Source organism: Hyposmocoma kahamanoa, unplaced genomic scaffold (assembly GCF_003589595.1).
Source record: "Hyposmocoma kahamanoa isolate Upper Pololo Valley unplaced genomic scaffold, ASM358959v1 232, whole genome shotgun sequence".
Lineage (NCBI taxonomy): Eukaryota > Metazoa > Arthropoda > Insecta > Lepidoptera > Cosmopterigidae > Hyposmocoma > Hyposmocoma kahamanoa.
The window spans coordinates 1,646,705-1,652,440 of NW_020653750.1; the positions used below are offsets into that span (position 1 = coordinate 1,646,705).

Genomic DNA, 5,736 nt, shown 5'->3' on the forward strand with positions numbered 1-5,736 from the left:
ATATACGGGTTGCGCAAGTTCGATCACGTGTCTGAGTATAGGAGAAGGCTTCAGTGGCTTTCTGTCAAGCAGCGCCGTGAGGAGCACGTTCTCAGTTTCCTTTATAATGTACTGTATGACCCTCGAAGCCCACCTTACCTTAAGGAACGTTTTCGTTTTCTCGGTGAAGATCACAATCGCGAACTAAGGTCCAAGGCGGATAACTTGCTGAAACCTCCCTTCACCCGGTCAGGATACTACATGAACTCCTTTACGATTATGGCTGCACAATTGTGGAACGAACTCCCGTCTGAAATACGACATTCCAAGTCGCTTCTTATTTTTAAAACTGCATTGCGTAACTATCTTCTGAAACGTTCCTAGTATGCAACATGTATTTATATATTTATTGGTAAGTATAAGTATATTTAGGTATATATATTTCTTTATTATTTACAAATATATATGTAAGTCTAGTACACCGTTATTTGTTTATTTATTATTCGATATATATATATATTATACTACTTATACGTTTCTGACTTTGGCACACTACCTCTTCTCCTTAGATTAGCTTTCCTATACCTCAAAGGTTGTCTGGAAGAGATCGCTCTTAGCGATAAGACCGCCTTTGCCCACATTAGTTTTAAGTTGTCTATGTACTGTTTTTGTTATTGTATGTGAGCAATAAAGTGTATATCTATCTATCTATCTATCTAACAAAATAGCAATTGCAATAGCTAATCTTATTAATAGAAGTATAGAAACCGGTATTTATCCAGATGAATTGAAAATAGGAGTCATACTTCCAATATATAAAAAAGGTAACCACAAATTATATGAAAACTATAGACCCATCACTCTATTACCTATTTTAAATAAAATATGTGAAAAGTACAAAGCTGGGCTTATACACAATTTTTACGAAAAAAATGAGATACTTTGCGACAGACAATACGGATTTAGACCAAAGAGAGGGACAAACACACTGCTTTCGGAATTCATAGACGATTTAAATTCTCATCTAAATGCAAAAAGACATGCAGTGCTTGTATTTATTGATTATAGCAAAGCATTCGATACGCTGTGACACACTACAATGGCTAAAAAACTAAAATGTGCGGGAATTAGAGGCCCGTTGTTGCGGTGGTGCAAAAATTATCTAGAAAATCGGCATTATATGGTCAAGGTGGGAAATACACACAGCGAACGAATCAAGGTCTCAGAAGGAACAGCGCAAGGATCAGTATTAGGTCCTCTACACTATCTTACGTATGTCAATGATGTGATGAATGTCATAAAAAACTCTAAGTTATATCAGTTTACAGATGACACTTGTTTGGTTGCAGCGGATCGTAATCTTGACGTAGCTACCAAACAACTGCAGGAGGACTTTGATTCCTTAAACAAATGTTCACATGATGCCGGTCTTGTTTTAAATGCTCAGAAAACTCATCTAATGCACATTCGCTCTCCGTACAACACGACTAGTGACAGAAGCATATTGATCGCCCACAGTCATGATTGCCTTCACAATAACACACTACTGGATTGCAAATGTGTCCCAATAAAACAAGTAAATAAAGCAACCTACTTAGGACTTGTTATAGATGATCGTCTTAATTGGGCAGCTCATATTGAAACTGTATGTAATAAACTCAGGGCTATACTTATAAAATTCTCTTTAATTAAAAAAAAAATCCTCAGAATATCATGTTGACGATGTACAAAACCCTCGGAGAATCTATAATCTCGTATGGCATAACTAGCTATGGACGTACCTTTAAAACTAATCTAGATCGTGTATATGCACTACAACTGAGATTACTCAAAACTTTAAATTACACCACCCAAGGAAAAACATAAATACAACGAAAACTCACTTACGCTTTTCAAGAAATATAAAATTATGCCTATACAATTACACTACAACAACAATTGTACAATTCTCACTGATAGCTGAACAAATACACAGGAAGGATCTTCAAAAACCGATCTATCATCACACCCACATGACGAGACGAGCTGCAAAAGGCATGCTAACGACAAAAGATGCAAGAAACTCATACGGCCAGAGAACTACTGAATATCTCATACCGAGACTGTTGAATCAGCTTCCAGATGACCTGCGGAAAAGACTTAACGTAAGAAATGTGAAGAGGGAGCTCAGAAAACACTACATAGACACATTACCGCCTTCCTAGATAACAGATGGACAGATAACGAGACAATTAGTGACACTCGAACAAACGCACACGATCACCCCTGTCCATTCACACGCGCGCTTACACACACATACACACACACACACACGCAGATACGCGCATGCACACACACACACACAGCCACGCGCATACACACACACACACACTCACGCAACCTAACTTTTAACATGTCATTTCAAATATTATTATTTTAATACTACGCTAACATCTATATTCTTGTGTATTATAGTTGAAATTCATGTAACGTATATATATATATATATATATATATATATATATATATATATTCATCTATGTATATGTAGTGAATGTTGAATATATGTGTATATATATATATATATAAACATAAATAATATGTATAAATAATCTATACTTGTAATTGCAAGGAATAAACTAATAAAATCAAAACAATACTCGGAAGAGAACCGGCGGCAGTGAGACTGTAAGAACAGCCTGTATACCTGCGTTTAGTATCGCATCGCAACCAAACCGGTTTCGCTGCGCCACACTGGACCGTAGCTTGCAGAGAGCGCGATATTTCAATTTGTATTAATACCGTGTTTTAGTTTTTATTACTTTATTTTGTTTGTCAGTCGTATTATCTTCTTAACGTTATTGTTCTTTCTTTTGTCATTGTGTGTGACGAATATCTGTCTTATGTGTACGTTTATTTGTATTAAGTATTCCTTGTTTAAACAAAATATTGTCTGTGTGATCATAAAATATTATGTGTGTATAAATGTTATGAACAGTTGCAACACTCAAACAAACCTATTAGGTTTAAGAGTGCCAAGTACCTAAATACCAAATATTGTATTATAAGTAAATAAAATAAAAATAAAATAAATAAATGCAGTCAATAAATATTATGTCGACTATCGACTGAATATTGATCACGCTAACGGAATAAATACCTGAACTTGTTTCATTTGAATCATACTTGACCCATTGTTCATCCAATTACTGATCATAGGTTCATTTGCATTGTCAAAATTTGTAAGTACATACATACATACACAGTATTTAGAACTATGTCTATGAAAAATTCAAAGAGGAGACATATTTTAAAGTTTTTCATTTTAATTCAATATGTATAATCAAACCCGGCTATTCTTGTTAAAATATATGTGAGTCAAAATTTACCTCGGTACTAGTAGGTGTGAAAATAAGAATAAATAAGGCAAAAACGCCATTAGTAGTCATTAAAAAGTCGGAACATTCACAATTCGATCATATTTAAAAAAAAATTTTTCTTCATTCATAATCTATCGATAAATCTACCTACAACAACTACATAATTTCAAAGTTTTTTTTGAAGACGGAGTAAAATGATAAATGTGTAGTTCAAATCCTTCCAAATCTTTCTACTTCACTATAGTTCAAATCACTCCACTATAGTCTAGACTAGACAGACTATAATGGAGTTATTTCACAAAAAATAATTGAATATCATGGTGGTGAAACATTATGACATTCAATAAAAATTTAATAAGTAGTATTTTGTAAATGTTAACGATAAATAAGTAGTGTTACGAAAGTGTAATGTTTGGATATTTTATTTTATTAGGGTTATAAAAAGATGTTCCTGCTGTTATAATTATAGGCAGTTACAATTCAAAATTAAAATGGCAACACTTGCGTTCACCGTCGCGGCACGAAAGTTTGTTTATAAAGTAATTTACTACATTTGGTACTCAGTTTAAGTGTAGAATAACTTAACTAGTGAAATGAAGTGTACTAGTATCTTGTGTGCTAATAGATGTTGTGTTAAGAATCGCAAACCTTTTTAACGGCAAAATATTTTTTTGTTAAAGTAGGTGTGTTTTGTTTTCGTCTTGCTTTACTAATGACAACGTTCACGTCTCGCCACTAGTGTATATACATATTTATACGTTTATGTATATCTACTGCTAATTAACTATGAAAAAATACCAATTCTAGCTAATGAACATAATGGACACTGAAAACAATCCAAATAATTGAAGGGACGTATACATATATTAGGTAAAGAAATTAGTTAAAAACAACATTTCTACAAAAACAAAAGAAAAATCCAGAATTGTGATAACATCTGTCAGAAATGTGTAGAATGTTATTAAGATTACATAATTTAGACTACTGTGTTGTAGTTGTTGTCTAGCAAGGGTTCGCCAGCACTAACTTGAGACTCGATGTTGCATTCGTTTTTTCCGCGAAGAATTTTGAAAAACCCCTTGTCGCCCCAGGCAGAATTCCAAGAGTTGGCTGCAAGCCAGTATTTGGTGCCGTTTTCTACACCCCATCCTAAGATTTTGATAGAGTGTCTCGCAAGTGCATCACCGGCAATGTACTTATAAACCCCACTTTTGTAGTGCAAGAAGTCTTCATATACTACAAAACTCGCTTCCACTGGACCATTAGTATATAATTCTGCTTTAATTTCGTCTTCATTTTGGTCGACACTATACGTGCGCTTCCCATAGCGTTTATTTGTTTTGTAGTCAATGTTTGAACCCGCAATACAGGTATTTACGCAATTAGGGGTAGGATCAATAGGTTCACGACACGGCGGCAACGTAGAACTACTATTGTGATGATTACATGGAGGTATCTCATATGGTCTGCAACCTTCCTTGGATTCATATGCTCCACCAGACACAATACCATTCTTGACCCAGAAATCCCAAGTTCCAAACGGGAAGCCACCTTCACATCCTCCATATGAAGAACAGCTGAGAACATCTTCAGCAGAGAAATGGAAGTTTTGGGTCCCGTTCGAATAAATGCAAACGCGGTCAGTCATAACCTCGACAGCACCGAACACCCAGCAACTCCCGCAATTGCCTTGGTCCCTGATTTCGCTTAAACTTGGACAGTTCGACCACTTGTCTCTTGGATCAAAGTTATCAGGAAGGCTGGCTATTAATTCAGGACTATGCTTCATTACATCTAAATTATGTTGCAAATTATTGTCTTTGATCGCTCCCATTAGATTCTTGATGTAACTGTAAGGAGTATCTGCTCTGAAATTTCTGCCAGCTTTCCATAAACTTTGCTTGCTGTTGATCTCCTCGATGAATTCGTCAGAAAGTGGAGGGAAAGTCTGTCCGGAGACCATTACAAATAATAACAAAATAAAAAAAATAAACTCCTCCATCTTTATTTTCCTATTTTCGTTTCAGACAGCGTACTGAATAGCCAATGATTGTGCAAGCATCACGGTTTAATTTATATGGCAGTATTTTAATGCATCGCATAACTATACAGAAAACGACCGATTAATTTGAATATCTTATTTAATAGTCTTTTTACGTAACGGTTTAGGGTGTGGACTTAATAATTATACACGAATAGCTGTCTTTGCTTCGTCGAACTGTTGTTTTATTTATTTCCAAGGTAGTTATTATATTTATACACACATCAAAAGTGTCTAGGGATCAAGTGAATATTTTTGAAATAAAAATTATTTAAGCAATATTTACCAAATCCAGTCTTCCAGGACGACTTCTTACTTTAATGCTTATGTTTTATTTAACCGCTTACCCCTATATTT

General features: G+C 34.8%; 1 pseudogene; it reads right to left on the bottom strand.

The window, feature by feature from the left end:
- Positions 1-3,427: 3,427 nt before the first annotated feature.
- LOC113228435 lies at positions 3,428-5,320 on the bottom strand (annotated as a pseudogene).
- Positions 5,321-5,736: the final 416 nt, after the last annotated feature.